The sequence below is a fragment of the Pezoporus occidentalis genome, unplaced genomic scaffold (genome assembly GCF_034315485.1).
Source record: "Pezoporus occidentalis ecotype Australia unplaced genomic scaffold, CSIRO_AGI_Poc_V1 ctg171, whole genome shotgun sequence".
Lineage (NCBI taxonomy): Eukaryota > Metazoa > Chordata > Aves > Psittaciformes > Psittacidae > Pezoporus > Pezoporus occidentalis.
In genome coordinates, this window is record NW_026913543.1 from 1,098,368 (window position 1) to 1,119,564 (window position 21,197).

The 21,197-nt window shown below is 38.9% G+C and overlaps 1 long non-coding RNA gene across 4 annotated transcripts in view; it reads right to left on the reverse strand.

Moving 5' to 3' along the window:
• Nucleotides 1-21,197, reverse strand: part of LOC134161274 (uncharacterized) — a 206,723-nt gene that overhangs the window by 89,806 nt on the left and 95,720 nt on the right. Inside the window, exon 6 of one of the 4 annotated variants that reach the window (XR_009963923.1) lies at nucleotides 11,352-11,521. The exons of the other annotated variants lie outside the window; for them this stretch is intronic. This is a non-coding gene — a long non-coding RNA (uncharacterized LOC134161274). Of the gene's footprint in view, nucleotides 1-11,351; nucleotides 11,522-21,197 lie in introns of those variants that run through there. 4 annotated transcript variants of the gene reach the window in all.

Sequence of the window (21,197 nt, forward strand, 5' to 3'; positions counted from 1 at the left end):
GTAGCATCCCTCCCCCTTCATTTTCTCCCTCATACCAGTGTGCTGTCCTGTTGCTTTCCTTGCACAGAACACTGCAGACCCCATAGAGCTGCTGCCCATCATCTTTGCACAAATAGTGGGAAGGAATGAGGAACAGGAGGACTTAAGTGTGCTCCTGCACACCATCTGCAGTAGCAGGCAGATCTACCGCACTGAAGAGTGCTGGCAAGGCTGAAACAGTTCTTAAAACATACAGTGCAGCCTTCAGGTTTTAAAATAACGGTTTTTGTCCATTTACCTTTGCTCAGCACATGACTTCATAATTGTTTCTCCTCCTCCATGCTATCCTCCCTTGCAGCTCCCCTTTCTGTAGTTCATAGTTTTCTTTCTCTTTCTGTTGGCTGACTTCACTTTCTACTGCTCCAGTCAGCAACTCCACCTACTTTTCTAGCCCTCTTTATTCCATTCTTCTCTAAAGCACAAATACAGGTCTCACAAGCCAACTATCTCTGCTTCTTCTTTATACCTAACGACATTCGTTTCCTTCAACCGTTTCTTGCTCCCCAGCAATGCTAGGCTGTTACCCAATTCCACTCATGAGCATGTTGGTCACTCCATTTGCCATTATTCTTTAATACTCTTTAGCATTAGTCATAATTTCAGTGGTTTCCTCTTCCCCCCATCCCCAGCACTTCGTTTACAAGTTTTAACACTCAGCTTAGTGTAAGAAAATTGCTGTTAGCTAGGGGCTGTAACAGAAGTTCAAGAGAACAGATATCACTTTGTTCCCAGTAACTCAGAATTACCCTGCAAGCTTTATTACCTGGGATCACAATTAACCTTTTATTAATCAGTCTTTATAAAGAACATGTCTTCATTTTCCAAATGAAGGAAAACATTTCACTTGGTCCCCAGGTTTGATTTACAACCAGTAGCACTGTGGACTCAACAAACAGAGATTGCTGACTACTGAGAACAATGAACTTGTTAGTTAACAGAATTAACAGCGCATTGTTTAACTATAATGACAGCAATAAAACAGGAGATGTGAAGCTGATACAGTCACAACTGAATTGTAATGGATGAGATATTTATGGCAAAGCTGTTAAAACATTGAATAAAATATGGGAAGAGCAAAAAGCAGATGTGATTTTATTCTTCAGAGTTGAAGCTTGTAAAGTATGAGATAGCATGAGTAATAATCACAGGTTCTAGTTCACAATGCATTAATAAATATTGATATGATGCCAGTGCTGAAACTTTCCAGATACCGAAATAAAGTGAGAAAGCATGCTCTTGCATTATGTATTGCTAAGTTTAACTTCTACGGCACACATGGCAATATATTCATTATGATATTACACACCCCCCTACACTATCTCACACACACACCTCTCTTTATTTAGGACCTGAACAAGCATTCAATTTGCCAGTCACCAGTGTTACAGCCCCCGCTGCTGCAGGTACATCCCCCATAGCAGAACTGACAGGATGGATCATATAAGAACTCTCTATCTGTTTTAGTGCAGAATTGCTCACACAGGCTTCAGTGGTTTGGGAAGAGGGTTTGGGCAGACCCAGTTGACTTTGCTGTGCAGCATGTTAGGCATCGCTGATGGGGCTCCCTCTGATAGCAGGGTTTCAGGGGAAATGGCTTACGATCTACCCTTTGTAGTAACACATCCAGCTCCTCCAGCCAAACCCTAAAAGCATATCCTCCCATGATCTTACTTAGTTACTGCTCGCACACTTTTTCCCCCACAGGAATGGTATTTCTAGCTAAAAAAAAAAAAATAAAATCACAACCTGATCAGAAACCATATTTTCTGGCTGCAGTTTCATACACCAGTTAAGATAATGTAAAATCAATATAAAGCTAAACAAGGGAAAAAAAAATACTGTAAATCTGAACCAGTTTCCTTCATACCTGCTCAGACACATTTGTGCTGGCATGGCCACACTACCAGCTAAAGCTGTTTGCATACATAAAACACTTAACAAGTCTGCACAGACCCTTTTGTTTCATTTTACTCCAAATACATTAATCACCCTAAATGACTGCTTCTGTATGACTAAAGGACAGGCACAAAACATTTTCTTCTTCCCACTGATTCCAACAAAGGTACCTGCCCTGCTTCCTCCCCTCCATTCTCAAGAGAATACAAAATGTGTTACAGCAAGTTTACATGAAAAGTGGGTATCAGGTCTGCATCTACTTCCTTCAAGTTCAACCCACAGCAAAAGAAGGCTAAACAAATTACCTGATACTGTACATCACATATTGTACAAACAGAGCACTGAAATTTTTCTGCTCTCTGATTAGTACCCTGAAAGTGGGTAGCAAGCATTTATTACTGTGTGTGCCGTCAACTACACGAAATTGCATAATTTCATATTATTTATTACATAAATTACATAATTACATGGTATTTATTTTTCTAGAAATTTCCAGTCTAAACTCCTGGGAAAAGGGAGATAGATACAGATATATATATCCATCCATTCTTTCCCAGAAAGGATATCATTCCCCTGTGACTTACTGCTATATATTGTTTTTCATTAATCATCAATCTAAATCCGAAAAGGAAGAAACTATAACACAAACCCTCACTTTCTTGAATTAAAACCTCTCTCAAAGGATATAATTTTCTCTTTTCAAGCCATGAAGCAGATTTACGCTTATTTTGGCTGGTCAGACATAAGGAACAGTACACTGTATCTTGAAGAGCTAAGAGTTCACATCTGGTCTGGAATTCTCCTGCAGTTATAATCAGCCTGATTTAAAAGATGGGGGAAGAGGAATGGAATGAAATCTCCAAAGAGAACTCTTTTCTGGTTTCTGTACCATTTAATATAATTTGTTCTATACATGTCTGTTGTTACTACAGCGTGGGGACATCAGATATGGGTTCTGAAAACAGTTCTGCAACAGAGTCCCTCAGGTTTTGATTTCATGCTTTTAGATGTCTACTTAATTCCTACTTCAGGATATGGCTCCTTACTACAACATTTCTGTGTGGTTTATATTACCTCTAAAATACTTTGGGCCAAGGCTAAGCGAGTCACATTGGTGCAGCCCCACACACACATAACCCCCCTCCCCCCTTTTTATCTTGTCGGGAAATCAAGAGTCCCAGATCAGATAGGAGCCTGTAGATGCCGTCCTAGCACTAAGTTGTCGGCATTCATCAACTCAGACCTGCTCTTTGGGTGATCATGTCTCTGTGACAATGCCAGTGGTTCTTCATTTGAGTATTGTGCCTACCCTGGCCAGAATTTCTCTCCCAGGGTAAATGTTAGTGCTCAGCTATCTGTGGTGAAGGCCCCTCTAACATTCAAAATTAGTAGCAGTTCTTACTAATTTTAACCTTTTCAGAGGTTATAATTCCACAGCCCTGGCAAGTCAGCCTGGTCCAATTCAAAAAGTCTTCTTTTCACCAGACACAAGCCCTTGGAAAGATGACTTGAGAGTGAAAATCAACCCTTCTGAGACTGGGGTCTTACAGCACATGACTGCTTTTGGGTTCCACACAAATGGGATTTTCTCTTCTCCAGCTCCTGCTGCAATCCATAACTTTGTAAATTCATTCTCAGTACTTTTGGGATGAACAACAGATGAGGTTCTTTTGTAACAGAGGTCACAACCCTTTCAGGAAGAATTGTTCTTTACCTTTTACAGAGCTTAGGATGAAGGTCTGTAGATTTCTCAGAGCACAAATAACAACAAAAATTTCCCAATCAGACAACATCTTGACTCAGGCATTGTAAAGTTGCTTACAAACTTTCATGACTGTGAAAAACATCTGACTGTGGGTACAGACTGATTCATCCAAAAGCAATGAAACGTGAAACAAATTGTACAAATTAGCATGTGATTTAAACTGGCATCAGTTCACTGCAACCAGTATATCTGCATTGACTTGCATGAGGTAGAGGTAGCCCTGCGATTTTTAGTCTAGCCTAGAGTAACTCTCACCCTGGAGTTTTTGCAGTACAAAGGGAAATTACAAGAGTGAAGCAAGACCTGACATTCGTAATATCTGCAATTGTATAGCAATTCAGGAAACTGCACTCAAACATCTTCTCATTGTTATCTGAAAGCACAGAACCCGAATCCAGAGAATCCAAGGTTGCCTACTACGGTACTACATGTTTACGTGTGAGCAGATTTTGAAAACAAAATACTAGGCCCTACTTTGAAAACATCACCATTATTTCCCCAAATCTTCCTTGAGGCTCTTCACATCCTTAATGTTATTATCCATTAGTCTGACCCACACCTCTTCAGAATCAATGCAGTTATTGATGTTAAACTGCGCAGCCTGATTTAGATTTCTATGACATATGGACTTCTGTCCACCAGGTACTCAGCTGCAACCACTAAACTCATTTCAGTCAGATCTCAACTGCAAATAGAGTATTAGGGATAAACGGTCAGTGCTTTAATGGTCGTTTCACACTTCATCATCAAGTCATCTATTCTCTGCCAGTGCCACTTAAGTCTTCCATTCTGTTTCCTCAAATATATCATAGCAAAAATGAACATGACAAAACAAATGTTGAAAAAAGCAACCTTTGCTTGTTGTTGGTGTTTTTTTTTCCTCCAACTAAATGGCGAATTGTCCCATTATACTCATTTCCTGCAAAATATGTATCTCCAGGACCTTCAGTGCAGCAAAGCAAAGCACTGCTCCAGTCATCTTCTGTGTGGAGTGCTTCTGTTTTACATACTGACATGCATTTTAACATGAAAAAGGTCAGAGATGGAAACAGCACAGCTTGTTGCTGTGACAGCAGACATTTAACAGAAAGACTTCTGGACACACTACAGTTTAAAATAATTTAGTAAAATAATTGCCATGATTGATTTTTTAGGTCCCCGAGTTCATACCACACACTTTTGTGTGACAACTCCCTTCAGTGCTGGTTTTTCTTTCCTTTTTTTTTTTCTCTCCAGCAATGACAAGAAACGCATTTCAAATAAGTTCTGGGTCGTTGTCAAAGTTTGATCAGATTCACAAACTCCACCATCATTTGTTGGCTAAGACCAGTCTACAGAGCTGTTGCCAATCCTTTTTCCAAACAGCCGGTAGCATAAGGCTAGCAGAAAATCATCTTGTTCAAATGAACTTTTGATAGCCTGCCCTTATGACAAGTGAAGCCCTACTTGTAAGGAACGCAACGCTTGCTTTTGTGGCCATCACAGATGTTGCTATAGCAATGGACACGTCAGGACTGCACAATACATCTGCCCCTGACAATAATTAGTATAGATATTACAAATGAAAACCAGAAAGGATTATGTTTGAGGGGAAAAAAGAACTGTGAGATACCAGAGAAATAAGCAAAGCTGTTGAACATGGGAGAAGCACAAAGTTCATTGCATACAACATGGCACAACCTTGGATTCACTCATTTAAGCTAACTAATTTAGGCATGACAACATGTACAAAACTAAACCCCACAGAGCTTATGAGCTAGAGTTTCTCCATAGTCAGTTGAGGAGACAGGAACACTTGAAGACAGCTTCAGCTTGCTTATAAACAAGTATCAGCTAATCTTTGTAGAGTGATCTGCTGCAATCCCAGAAGGAAGCCACCTAAATTTACTAAAGGAAATACTGGTTCAGAGATTATATCAAGTATGCAATATTAGTACATATAGTGATCTAAAGCTGCAAAGTAGATTTCACAGAGTCACTTCAGAAAGCCAAATCCTTTCCAAAGGGAGGAGAATTAGTAGAAATTATCGTATTTAGCAAAAGTGTGTAACAGAGCATTCATCCCAAAAGTGGGACAAATTGTTTCTAGTCCAGCTAGCCAAGGGGGGTCAAAGCTATACTTTTCAGAGATACAGGTCTGATTTTCAAAACTTGATCCCAGTCTCATTTAGATGATTTACCCACTAACTCTCAAACACAAAAAGCATAAGCTATTCTTGCAGAAAGGCCCAGTGTTTGAAACAAGCCAGCTTGCAATGCAGTGTCTTCATGTGGACCAATGCACCAAGCTCCTATGGCCATACTGATGTGCAATCATGAGATGCCATTCAACTTGGCCTATGACTTGGTACTTTTTGCACTGTTCCGGTCTGCAGAACACAAAAAGAAGTGGGACCTAAAGTTAGATTTTGCACTTTCTTGAAAAGCCTCCCTAATAGCAGGACAATACACAGCACAGCAAAGTGTATAAGGCATAGACCATCACAGTTGCTGCTCTGACGTGTGCTAAATATGGTCTGACTTTTTGCCAGTGGTCTGAGAAATCCAGGTTGAAGGGGGATCACAGGGTCCTTAGACTTTATTTACATATCTCCTCACTCTAACTTAGAGAACAGCTTGGTTGGGAGCAAGGTGTACAACCATATCTTTCTATGGTCAGTTTATTAAAGTCATGTAATAAGCTCTGTCCCTTTTACCCCCTTACCCTTATTAAAATTCACCAGTTGGTCTGAATCACAGTCTTGATTAGCACAAGGCAGCAAGAAGGAATCATATAGTAGAAAAAAACCCACCACAAAATACTGGCGGTAAAAACTAAACAACATTCATTGAACAAAATATGCAGGAGGCTAAAAATCTAAGCACAGATCACAGCAGAAGCCTCTATTAGAAAGAAATGAAAAGGATTTTGGTTTTGATTTTTAAGAATAAGAATCCGTATTTGTTTAAAATTAAATCCCTATTCTGATCTCTGTTCTGGTCATGGAAGAATGAATTTGGATGTTTATCTTAAATATAATTTTCATTAAAAGATAATAATTCAGGAAATATCCCAGTTGATATGGGAAAAAAAAAACCAAACATGAAAATGCTATAATTCAAGTTTTACTCCTCTCAAGCTGCACATGTTGGCTTACAATGGCAAAATACTGTTCAAGTGTATACAGATGAAGACTCATACAGTGTTTTTAGAGGACAGAAAACTAAAACTAGATTTCTAGAGTGTCGTTAAAACTGCTGGTTTAGTAGCAGTAACTACTGTAACAGTAGATGAACTAGAAACACTATAAATAAAACATTCTTTTTGAGCTATATCTAAATTAAAATCTCAGATCCTCATAATTTTGATGTTAGGACTTCAAAGGATGAGAACACCAGCTCTGGAACTTGCAGATGTCTCTCTTTTGTACCCAGAGCCTGAAAATCCAGACTTCAAAATAACACAGGAAGAGCGGTTTACATACAGACATTTCCTCTGACCATGAGCTCATCCAATAACACAATACATAGTTTCGCTTTACAAACATATGCTTCAGCTGTGGAAAGCGCTTACACTTGTGTGTGCAAAGGAATGAGGGATTTAAAGTGGTTTCCTGATTCCTTGAAGAGGGTGTACATGAGAGTCTAGATAATAGTGCCATTTTGGTTTGCTGCCTTATACCTTGCTAGTCAACACACATGTGGGTTGGAGGTAATTTTCTCTACTCTCCAGCTACAGCCCCAGACCTCCTGCTTTGGTGTGATGAGGCAGAAGAGGGATCAGCCCTTTCCTTGATGCAAAGGAAGTATATCCCTCCCTCTCCTCCTTGCTCTTACCCTGCTTTTCATTATATTTGGAACATTAATCCCTGAGAGTGCTTCAGTATTAAATAGTTGGTTTCCAAACAGTACACAAACCTGGAAATACTATTGAGCATACCCATAAGTATATATGTTACACATGGCTCAGCTACGGCACAGGAAAATCACACAACTTGCCCAGGGTCACAGCATGTTCCTATTTGGAAACACAGACCTGAGGCACCTGATTGCCACATCCCTGTTAAGGAAGCTAAACAGCAGTCTCTATTTTAAAGCTAATTTGTTCACTTTAAAGATGCAACACCATCAATTTCTGATAGTGCTGCTAACGCAAACTACTACTGATATGAAATGCAATACTTAAATATACGTTGAAGCATTTGACTTCTCTCCCATTCTTAGTATATTTAATTTTGACAGCTCTAAACAAATGTCAAACTTGCTTTCAATTTCCTCCCTCCTCCTCCCCACATTTTGTGCTGGTGCATTGCTAACAGAATTAAAACTTGAAAATAGCCTTAGGCTTTGTAACCACTTTTGAATGGTATCAGAGGCTTTTGTCTATTTCAGAATATAAACTCAAAGATACTAATTTTGCCATGTTTTTAAATAATAAACTAACAAATGTTCATAGCTAAAATAATAAAAATGGGCTGTAAAATGCAGAGAACAAAACAAAAAGGAAAGAAAAATGGGTATCATATTGCAAAGGAAAAAGAGTTAGATTGTCATGAATGTGAAAGGAAATCAATAGGACAACTTTGGAGACCCATTTCAATCTGTTGTTGACATTGTTTTCTAGTAGTAATTTTCTCAAAATGTTAACAGTATTGAGTTTGCTTATTGATTCTATTATTTTTGACCTTGCATTAGTGTGGGCTAATCTTACATGCCATAAATTTCCTTTCACGGCTAAAATTATTGTATGGCTCTAGGGAAAAGTTACAATAAGGTCACAGCCCCCTTAGGATTTTGATGAGCATATAACTGGCAATAATGAGTTATTTTGGCTTTCTATATACCTTTCTGTTGTTTACATTTTATTACAAAGTTTAGGCAGGATCGGCATAGAAGCAATCAGTATATTGACTAAAATACCAAAATCATAATAAATTGAAAAGTAAACTTAGGGCAGTTAGATAGGCCTCTACCAGTGTCAACAGTATAAGCATACAGACAGACAGGGAGCTGAAGCCGACGTATTACTCATTTGCCTGGAGATGCTGCTGCAGAGCACATGATGGGCATAGCCAGCTGTTGCAACATTTATGATTCAGCAGCAATTCCACTTACCTGCTATGTAACACAATACAACAAAGAGGATGATGAGATTATCCTCACAATAAAACTTTACATCAGGTATTATCATACATATACCTATGAGACCTGATTTGCATTCCCTTGTACTTATGCATTAATTACACAACATTATTTTTACTCAAGATTCCTGTATTAAGTGCTCAGAATGGACAGTACTAAATTAATCAGCAGCTACTACATGGTTCAATAGTTTAGCACCATTACGAGTACTTAAACATTTCTCAGAAGACAAACCCATTTGTTTCAGAGAGGATGCTCTGTGACTCCTTTATGCTGAGTGCCTGAATGCCTCCAAAGTAAAGAACAGATATCTAGTGCCCTACATTGGACATGCATCTCTGCTAAAAATATAGACTTGTGGGCAAGCCTATGGATTTTTTTTTGTTTGGGGCTAAACAGTTATTTTCATAACTGACAAATAGTCTGACATTTTGAGTTGCTAATAGCTACAGTGGCTGTTTAGAAATCATCCAAAGAGCCAACAGTCAGGTTTATATCAAAAGGAGATATTTTGGATTCTGAAAACTCATAAAGGTCTAGACATACCCAGATGTTCCTTATAAAAGAACTTTAACACCAGAGAAAAAAACACCCAAAGATAGGCTAAGTGCCCTGCTTGAAGGCTGCATAGTATATATGTCCCCAGAGAAGAGAGCTGGAGGGAGATTTATTGTTTGAGGCTTTTAGCCTCAAGCTTAATTTTTAAAGGTATGTATTTCCCTAGAAACAGGATAGTTTCATTTAAAAGTCACAGGTGCCCCGAAGCTCTGCTTAGATTACCTCAAATTTCATTTAATAACGGGCTTGAAACTTGAGTCAAATTATTTATTACAATGGGCAATATTTTTGTCTGGTTTTCCCTTATGGTCATCTTTGGTGCTAAAAGGGCTCAATAAAAATTAAAAATTATAGCAGCTTATACTGTTCTGCTGATGAAGGGTTTTTCTTCAAACTGTCTTTGAACCTGATATGTAGTTCGAGCCAAGCCTTCCGTGTAATCCTAAAACAAGTAGCAGTTCATCTCAGTTTATCCCAGGCTAATGTATCCCAGTCTCAAGTTTTGTTTTTAGAGTTTTGATGTCCAAATCCTGACAGCAGAAATCGCTATGGGAACACAAATATGAGTTCGTGCAAAATGCAGTAATTAGAACTAGACTTACACAATGGTTAAAAATACAGATTCTTGTACAGATAAGGTTTGAAAAGTCGATCAAGAGAGATATCAAAAAGAGCTGAACAGAGACAGATTTGTCACTTTCTGGTCAATGTGGAAAATACAGAAAGGTTCACCCTCTTGCTTTGCGTCTTGTCTAGCAAAACCCACATCAAATTAGAGGGTTTTTTTTAGAAACATATTTTGTTCTTTGTCCCCTATAAATAGAATCAAGTGGCCACATACTTGTTGAATGTTTGGATTTTACTGAATCACTATTTTCCCACTGAAAACAGTATAAAAATTGTTCTGTTGCAATAGTGTCAAGTACTGTTTCTTTGCTAAATTGCGATATGTCTGATTTTTCTTTGAAGAAACACATGACCTTTTTCTAGAAACACAGTAACTATTTAACTATTAGGGCTTTTTGCTATATACTTTAAACAATTTAAGAAGACACTTTCTTAAATACAAAAAGAAATTAGAAAGTCACACAGTGAAAACTTCTGTTTTGCTGTAAGATCTCTGTTGTCCTCACAATATTGTCCTTCAGGAAAGAGCTTCCATCCAACAAACTGGAAATGCCACAGACACTACAGCATCGTACTGAAGCCCACTCAGAAAATACTGGAGCACATGCTTAAATATTATCCAGGTTGTCTAATCTGTATTGTCTACTTTTGCTGTTATTACATTTTTGTGGTATTGGATAAAGAACAAAGGAAAACAAAGTTGGAGAAGATTTAAAGAAGCAGGAAGCCAAAGTAACTTAAAATAGGGGAAAGCATTTTCCACGACCTGATTTGATAAACAATCAGGTTTATTTCTCTGCAGTCCAGTTAAAAAGAATTTAAGAAATCAAAATACAGAGAGATATTTACCCTATTAAAATTACATAGGCATGAGTATCTTCTTTTTTAAGAACTCAAATGCAGAGACTCAGAGGTGAGACAAGTCCAAGCCAGTTTTTACAAGACTCATCTGTAGAAGCTTACAGAAGCTCTTACACGCAACAACGATCATCATATATGGGTTCCTAACACAGGATTTCAAAAGGGGACTTGAAATGGTCAGCAGTTTTACAGGCACCATTAAGTCTAAGTAGAAGTTGACAGAATTTAGGGGATGAGTCTCATTTGAGATATGACTATCTTACACACCTTTGGCAGTGCAAATACACTGTAAAGTGAGCATAAGTTACATTCACTAACAGCTAGAAAGTTCCCAAAAACATCAGTAAAAGGCAGTGAAACTTAAGCTTCAATGTCACTTTGGTGCTTTCTGAAACCATTACAGAAATCTTTCAAAACCCTCTAAAAGGCAGAAGAAACCATAACACCAGCCTGAGGAACACATCCAGTGACTCTAACAGGAGGGCAGTATACATACATATGTGTGTCCAGAAAGTATCTGATGAAGCATCTGTGTAGTGATTATAATTACTCTTATGGTTGTGTACTGATGTATCTGTTGCTGTTACCTAAGGATGCTGCATTTCTCAGGATAGTAAGTGTCTATGGATCACACTGTAACAGGCATGTGGACACCTGGATAATTCCATATATAAAAAAATAAAAGCATTCAATAAGCTTCTGTTTTAGAGATCCTTTACCTTTTTTTTTTCCATTTTTCTTTTTTTTTTTTTTTTTTTTCTCAGCTCCATCTAGACTGAAGGATTAGCCCTGTGAGGTACCAAAAGCAGACTCCCCCTTCTGTAGAAAGCCTGCTGCATGAACGCAGTAACCCCCAAATTCAGGTTCCCATCTACACAGCAGACAGTACTATATAAGCTTATTTTTGGTCACTCCAGGTAACTGAAAATGTGTGGATTAATTTTTTAGGTACTGTGGGAAACAGAGAATTTTAACCTCCTTCTGCAGGGAGCAAAACCTCTTATAACTGTGCCCCTGAACTACTGAGTGAGGAATTGCACCTTGAAGACATGGGCACATTCAGGAAAATACTGCAGGCTGTGATTTCAAGAGGAAGGGAACCGTCATTCTTAAGGAGATTTGAAATGAAGGACTTCTCAACGCCTTCTCCTATCATCTAGCTTCTACTGAGATGTTTGCTAGTTTCCCACTGACCAGGCTATTTGGGATTCCAGTGCAATGCATTTAATCCTCCCAGATACGAGGCAACTACTTATCAGAAGAGGGATCTAGACGCTACTCCAAAATGTTGAAATTTCTGGTACAATACATAAGCTTCTTTCACCTATGCAGTGTCTGTCATCAGATGTTTATATGACTAAAGAAACCCATCCTTTAGTCTCTTTGTTTCTCTCTGTTCCACAGCTCTAAAATGGAAACGTCAGGGCCTCCCCACCCGTAGAAATCACACCAGAGAGCCCATACCAAGGACAAGGAGGGGCTTGGGTGCTGCAGTGGTGGAGTTGTAGAAGTTGCAGCTTAGTACATAGCATAGACCCCAGAGCCCACTCCTTTGCCACCCACCAAATGCTTGTTTTCTGCTGTATCTGCCTTTAAATCAGCTCTGAGCTGCTCTTTTCTGTCTGTTACCAAAGACATTGCATGAATTAAATTCATTTTGTCTACTTCATTTCAGAAAGACAGAAAAGACAAGACAGAAAATGATGTGTGGCTTATGGAAAGGAACTGACACAATGAGTGGTGGCCTTTGATATCCCTTCTGGGAGTTATAACTCAAAAACCCCTCCTGATCTGTTTTCCCCACTTCTTTAAGGTTTACAAATTAAATTCATTTGGAATCAAATTTAATTCAATGATACCTGAGCTTTGCCACCAATCACTTATCTGTGCTTAATGTGATACTTCCTAGGCCTCTACACATGCATAAATTCTCTAAACTGCTAATGAAGTATTAAATCCAGTTCTGGACCCACTGATCTCTATTCTCTCCTCCATTCTTCTAAAGTGATCTTCAAGTTGTGGTCCCCAAGCCCCATAGATTATAATCCATAATGATTTGCAAATTGAGCAAAGAAACAGCAGTTTATAAAACCATTATTTGGTGGTTAAAGTTTGAAGTGTACCAATAATCAGCAAACTCGAAGTTTTACATATCAGAATGCAAGCGGGTGAACTCCAAAGTCAGCATGTTTCATTCCAGAGAACTACCAGTGGCACCAGTACCTCCTACCGCTGTTGACTTCAGTTGTAATTTTACACTAGAAGAGTATTAAGTTCAATATGCACATATCAAATGGTGATAAGGTCAAAGTTGCCGCCAGAGTCCAGACAGACCTTTCAACCAGCACCAATGTGATAAAACTTCTGAAAAATGCTACAAAAATTGTCAGCTGTAAGAAACACAGAGGAAAGAAGAGGCTATGAAAGCAGCTGTGGGTTCAGAAGTTGTAGTAAGAGGTAGTAAATAGCAACCACTGCATCTCCTTGTAAAGGTATAAACCCATCAGACAGGTCTGATGATTGGTAACATTCGTGGTTACTTTAACCCAATAGCAAGGATGAACACTCTCCCACTCTTTCGTAACACCAAATTCAACACCTCGCCTTGGTAAAACACTTTTCCTTGTAAGTTCTGGGACAAAAAGAGAAGCATGACAGAACAAGCCAATTTGCACATGCAGTAACCCACCTACTACTGTACCCAGCATTGATTTGTCTGAACATTCTCAAACATTCATTTGCATGAGAAATTACCCAACCCAACAATTACTTGAATGCACAGTTGGAGTAACTACAGACAGAGATGAAATAACTGTGCTTATCTTTGTGCGCATACTCACATAGCAAAGTTTTCTCAAATCTGGGACTAATACAAGAATCACAACTTCCTTGCACACCTTTCTTTGTCTGCAAACTCAGGCTCTTCTGTTTCTGGAAATAGCTACTAATTCATTATTATCACTGACATTTCTTGCAAATTCATGTGTTTCCCTAGCAGTGCCTGTTTCCTCAGTTTCATTATTATCAAACAGCTCTGCCGTGATAGACTGCTGATCCTCATCTTCATATTGATTAATTTCATTTTCACATGCATCATCCTGATTTTCAACATCTTCAGCACAGTCTTTTCACAATGAGTCATTTGCAAGACAGATTTTCATTATTGGAGTCATCATCAGCGTAGGAATGTGCTGGACCAGTTTCAGGTACAAGGCCGTATCCTGCTCAGTTACATCAGTATAAATTAGAAATGCACATACAAAACTTAACAGAATTATTCAAAACCTCCAGTGATGCAAGGAATAAACCAATTCAGGCCCACAGTGTTTGCTTCTCCCTGCCTTTTGGCTGTCTCGGGAAGAAATATGCCAATCAAACTTGGGCTTGATTCTTATCAATATAAATAAAATGCAATTTTTTTAAATTAATTTGTAGATTAAACAGAGTCATTTTATTATGTTTATCTCGGACATCTGAAATGTTTAAGCATTTGACATTACCAAGTTAGCTAAATAAATCTTTAATTTAGTATAATTAGATTTGTTTAAATTAAAAAATATATTCATATTCCAAAATAGTTTCATATTCACTTGGAATACTAAATTTGAACTTAAAATAACTTGTACCTGTCCCTGCTTTTTCAGTGTACAGGTCATGAAATACTGTTATTTAATATGATGCATGCTCTTCTATACATACTAATCCAGACCCATGTCATCAGTTCTTCAAACTCATTCTGGCAAGAAGAGCAAGGCATCTGTCGTGTTGAGCAGATAAAGGTATAAAATGCTCTAGAAGGGTTCAAAAGCAACTGGCAAATTCACAGAAGGAAAATCCATCCCACCAGGTTTGTCTGTGGAAGCCTGCCCTGCAGCCGAGGGGTGCTCAAGGCACTACTGTTGTGTGAGATGCTCAGCCACTGGCCTGGCAGACAGGGCGCTACCCGGACCTCCGGTGTGAACCTCAACATGAGAACATAATGGCTTTAACAGAAAGATTATTGCTGTCTAATGCCCTTCTAAAACCTAGAAGCATGAGATGAGGTTGCCTTCCTTTTAATGTGTGCAATTACAGATGTTACTGTAGGTCATAAAATTATCAGCTATTATATTAAAATCCAGTTCTAGAGCCAAACTTCTGCCGGTAAGAGGACTTGGAAAGTAGCATAGCCAATGGAAACTGTATGACACACACAACCTGAAGCAATGGTTTGTCTTACATTTCAAAAAATGCACCCTACTGAAGGACCATTTCCCCTCTTTCTTTTTTGTGAACCTTTTCTTCTTTGGGAACAGGCCCCAGCCTTCCCTGCAGCAAACTGTCAACTTTATCTGTGGAAAAGGGAAGAGGGGAAGTGGAGGGTAGGAAGAGAAGGAGAGGGGCAGCAAGAAGGCATTGTGAAAAAGGACCATTCAGATGCCGGATTTCTGGCAAAGCCATCCTAATTTCTTTTGGCTTTCCCCATGCTCTAGATTTCTTCAGTCTTTCTTTCTGAGCTCTTTTTTTGGACTCTTTAAGCTGCTTTCCACAAAACTGCACAAAGTGCTGCACCCTAAGCCCCACGGGGTTGTTTCCCATGTCTTGAAGGTCATGGTCTTCTTCACATATCCCAGTTGCTTGCCACAGAACAGCACTGGCAACTCACACTCAGTTGACTGACTTGCAGAACCAGCTGCTAAGCAGTTGTTTCCCTGTCTTCTTTATGCTCAGCTGATTATTCTTGCTGAGGCGCAGGACCTTGGATTTGTCTTTCTTGAACTGCATCCTTTTCTTCAGGTTATTTCCCCTGCTTGTAAAACTTTGAATTCTAATCCCATCTTCCAACATAATCACAACCCTTCTCAGTTTGTGTCATTTGGAACGGTAATAAACACTCTCTCTGGTCCATCACACAAATCTTTAATGAAATATCACTAGACCTACAGAAACCCACTTAATAGATCTTTCAAGTTCTACAGTAAGCCATTGATAAGTATTTTTGAAGTGAGTTTTTCAACTAACTAGTATTTTCAGCTGGGTGATGCTTTTTACTGGGATATCCCTTGGAGCTCTCCCAAAATCTTATGCTGGATGGGCATATGAGTATGGACACTATCCACAGGAAATGGCTACAGTTTTATTTTGAAAGAGATGTTAGCAGTGAGCATATTTTCACCTGTTATTTCTATGTCTTCCAGAAAAAACAAAGCAATATAAAAAGCAGGCTCTATCAGTTGTCAAGTTTTGTTCAAGCCTCACACAAATTAAAATCAATTGAAATTGTATTTCAGGGCTCCTTTCAACTCAGCCTTAACATGGGTACACATGTGTACCTGCATACTTCTGTATGCTTTCTGCTGAATTCTGCTGCTATATTAAACCGTGCATACACATTAACAAGCTTAGATCCAGTTTTACAATTTATGTGAAGGCGACTACAGATATTGTTATTTGCCCTCATAGCTAAACATGAGTCCAACAAGGTATGAACAGGATTTCGTGCCCATAAAGCTGAAGACAGTTTTTCCAGAGACTTTTAACTTTTAACGAGAGCTAGATTTATCTGTGGACCATACAATCACATTGGAATCAGACGATCTTTGTTTTGGCTACTCCTGTTTACTATAGTTATTTGATATTTCTCTAGTGGGAAAGGTTTAACAGGAAGTTAAGATGATGTAAGATATTTTAAGATGACTCTTTTCCTGACCTGCCCCCACATACTTGTGCCTGCAGTTCAGCTGCATTTCCACGTGAAGCTGCTTCCACGTTTTTTGCTTTTCCTCTGGAATTCCTTTTGCTGTCTCTAATGGTCAGTCCCTAATTTTAGGAAACTATTCTCATCTGATGAACCAGCTCTTAGAAACCTCACTTTAAAAACCCATTCCATAAGTGCTTGCATTTTTCATGAACTTTGGGTGCATGTGGTCTCAAGGACAGTATATTCTGTATTTCAACATCAGGGAAAAAAGCCTAACATCAAAAATCATATGCTATTAAGAGATCATTTTGTTCGATCAGTTTAAAGAGCAGGACTCAGAAGTAGCACGTTAACCTTGAACCTACGGCTTCTCTATGCAGCGATCAGCAGACCGTCAGGCTCTTGTGGGACACTGTACCTGTCTTGACTTTACTGAGCTAACTCATGGGGAGGACAGTTTTATGAAAAACTGAGATCCCTGGAGAAGGGTGTCAGACTTTGCGCAGATGAAAAGCTGGCAATCCTGTGCACATATCCTTCTGCACATCATAAAGAGGTGACAGTTACAATAGTGTTTATTAGAGTGGAAATTTTTCATGCTCCTGTGGTATCTGATAACTGTTATATGCGCTAACGAATGACTCGCGAATAGCTATCAGAAGTAAGCTGGAGCATAAAGTAAAAATTCAAAAGTCAAAGGGAGCTTCAGATTTTCAGGCAGCAAAGGCTTCTCACAACTCACACACCCACTGAGCTTGGAGCATCCCAGTAAAGGACCAAATGCAGTCGTGCTTTGCAATAAAGCCAGGGAGATGGTACAAAACAATAATTACAAAGGAACTCTGCCAGCTGCCTGTATTCTTCCCTTTCAGACAAAGGCGTATCATAGACTACAAGATAATGGTCATAATGTGCCATTTGAACCAAGTTTCCATCTACCATTAATTCTGCAGGCATAAAATTTCACTTTTGCAAATTATTGCTTGGATCTCATACGAAGATTTGAGAGTCTAAAGGAATAGGAGGTTGTTTTCAAATCTTCATGTTTTTTCTCAGCACAGTCCTGAGCCGCATGAGAGTCTCACATAGACACAAGCAGAGCTGGTACATGACTCTGAATATGGTCACACCTGCCGGGCTTCCCTGTATCATTTGCAAGACAGGCTGCTCGAAGGGGACACTGGTTTTCATTTGGGTAACACCCTTTATTATTGTAATGAAGATGCCATTTTTGCATTTTCTTCCTGAATAAGGGTTCATGTTGCCTTTGTAATTCTCTGTCTGGTATGTTTAACAGCCTCAAAAAACAAGCAAGGAAATTTTCAAAGGTGAACCTCAGTGCTGCAGTCACTGCTGAGGAGCAGGATGTGGCCAACTAACACCAACATTCTGGCACCAAGACATTCTGCTGTTTAGCCAGCTGTTCACCTAGAAAGCTTTACTGGGCTGCCCCCACCACAGCACTTATAGCCTAAGATAAGAAGGTCTTACAACATGGAAAGTCATCAAGTAAGCAGGAATCCATACATTTCATGTAGCCCATAAAAGGACTGCTTTAAATACATGCAGTTCCTTTTGTCACAGAAATACAGAACAGCATCACCTCCTTTCCAGAGTTGGCCACAGTCCCCTTTCATCTCTGTATTAAATATATCTGCTCATCATATCACTGAAATAGCAACTGAGTTTCCTTTGCCCCTTGATTTTCTCTAGGCAATATAAAATTCAACATTCAAGGTGCTCTTTTAAAAGTAGGTTACCTCCCGATGAAAATAAGAGTTCATATTTGTGCTGACAGTAGTGGATGATGTTAGTACTGTGCTGCTGGTATGACAAAAAAAAACCAACCAACAAACCACAAAACACCAAGAACAAAAGATACCTTCACTTCCTCACTAAAATTCCCTCAGTTTGAGTCAAGGACACCTTTCACTGCTTCAATTAGCAAGCAAATGGTATCATACTCCAAATGAACTGAGAATTGTAGAGCAGCACTCTCACTATTTTCAGAAGGCATGGAGACTTTCACAACTGGAAAGACTTCTTAGAAGATGCTTTTTCTTACCATGAAAAAAAGAAAGCTTAGATTTTTTACAGGAAAGATCCATCCTGTGTGTCCCCCCCACGCCTTGGAGCTGTAATTCCTTTAGTACTCCCTGTAAGATCTCTAATCTTTACAGTCAAGTACAAAAGCTAGTAATATAAATATTTGCAATACTATCATACGCTGGAGAGCCTTGAGTGATGAACTGTTCTGTAATTTGCAGCCCACTAGCTGTGGGTGCTGTTTCCATTATGCAGAAAGAATGCGGTAGTCTGACAGAAAGTATTAAACAAAGGGAAGGTTTTACACAGTGCTAAGTACGGGGGTTTGCCACTTCAGAGTGAAGTACTACAACGTATTTGTACTACTTCTAATAAGACAAGGATAAGTAAATCAGGGTCACCAAGTGGACTGTTCCAGTGAGTTATGAAAGTGAGAGCAACAAACTTGAATTTACAATGCATGCCCTTTAGCTAAATCTGAGATTTGTTGCAGTTATTTTGGCCTTATTAAAGTATAATATTAACGTCCATGAGAGAAAATTTGTTATTCCAAAGACACTTCTATACCAAACAATGCTATATTTAGAGACAATAACTGTCGTGCATTGCATAATCTGGCATTTGTGCCACAAGGGAGTCATATGGCATTATTCACTAATGACAGAAAGGCTTCTGGCTCCTTTTCCTGGTGCAATAAATATCTTTTTAGAGCAAGCAAACTAGAGGGGGTGTATTGTGGTACTGTGGAAATGGAAGTATTTTTCCTACTTGTGTGGTAGGATTTAAATTTTCTCAAACTTTAAAAACCAATAATAAATAAAATACAACTAAGAGATCACTATTGAAAATTCAATTTGAGATAATAATGAATTATTATTATATATTGAGATAATAATGAATTATTACCTGTTGCTACTGTTCAATGCCCTGCACAAGTTTGGTAAGCTCAGGCTAAGGGGATGTGGTACTTGTAAGATAGAAATCATCAGAGTGCAAGTACAGTATGGATTTGGGTTACTGCTTCTTCAGCGAGGATGAGATGTCACAACTGTTCCATGACTGGACTGGACTTAGGCTATAACTCTCTATGAATCAACTGTTCTTGGCAAACCTAACTTAAGTTTCTTCTTTTCAAGAGATTTTGGCAAGCGGATTGTGATTCTTAAGCACCATTCTTAGAAGAATAACACTAGTTAAACAACAGAAACTGAGCATTTAGGAGAAAAAGAGATTTTAAACCAATAAGCTACACATACACCTATAGTACCTAAACCCCTGGTGAGGAAAAAAGATAATTCTGGCACTTTCTTCAAACTTTCCAGAAGTGTCATCTTCTGGTTTCTTTCCCCTTTGTGAGAGACACATCCTTTTTCTAACTTGCCAGAGTAGATCTGATTGTCTGTGTTATTTTCCTGCCCTAGTTAAAAGTAGTTTTGTCAGTCTGATGATTTTTTCTCATTGTCAGCAAGGTTAATGCTTTGGCATTGGTCCTTAACAACTAAATGATTTGTGGTAAGATGGCCTGTCACAGACCTCTCCTGCATGAGCTTTTTCTGTATCCCCAGACTGTCAATCCTCTGTTGTGTTAAACCAATTTGATTGTGAAAAAACAAAAGACAAAAAAATCCAAATCCCCATAAAAATAACCAAGCCAGTATGTAGCTATTGCAGAACAGTTTCAAATCCGTCGGTGTCACTGGAGATTTGATCTTTCCAGTGGGTTGATTCACAAAGTAAAAGTGACGGGTGTCTCCAAGAGATCCCCAGCCCAGCACAGTGCTGTTCCCTTCAGATGGACAGCTAAGGGGGGCAGGAAAGCAGGACAGCCACAAGAGCAAGAATCACCCTAAATCTTCAAACTGCAGAAAACATTCCTCTATTCAAAACAGGAACAACAGGCTGCAGGTATCGATGAAGTTAACGAAGCTTGCTGCTTTGAATCACAACTTTTTTTCTCTCTGACTTGATAGTGCTCCTAACTCCTCCATTTTTGGCATTTTACCCCCCCTCCATCTCATTGCTTCCCAAGTCCCTTGGAAGCTTCCTTTTTAACTTGAGATGTTTTTGAGGCACATTGATGGGTGATTACCAAATTACCAGCATCGGTGACTCATGATTTCCTCCTTCTCAGAGTGCTGTAAGGCATCTTGTATTTATGTACTTTTTTAGCTTTTGTCATTTTTCCCTAAAGATGCTTAAATGAGTCTGACAGATATTGAATTTATGTTGCCATTGGTAATGAATAAAAGAAGGTGGCCACACCTGATAGCAGCTGGCCATTGTCTTCAGAAGTTTTGTGCAAATGGAAAGATCTGATCCCAAAAGTACAGCTTAGGAAAGCCAGTATTTAAGAGCTCAAGGGCTGGGAAGATAACTCGTGTAGCTGCTTCTCATTAAGATACAAGTGCGCAATAAAATGGAATGCAGAAAATTAAATCTCCATGGTTTGTGGCATTTTGCCATTTACCTTCAAGTTTAAAATGAGAAAAATACAACATTTTCTCATTTTCCTGAGACATGATAAAGAAACATAACCAAAAGACTAAGTGAAATAGTGTTGTAGTGAGTATCAAAAGTCAAACATTTCAGACAGCTGATCAGGGC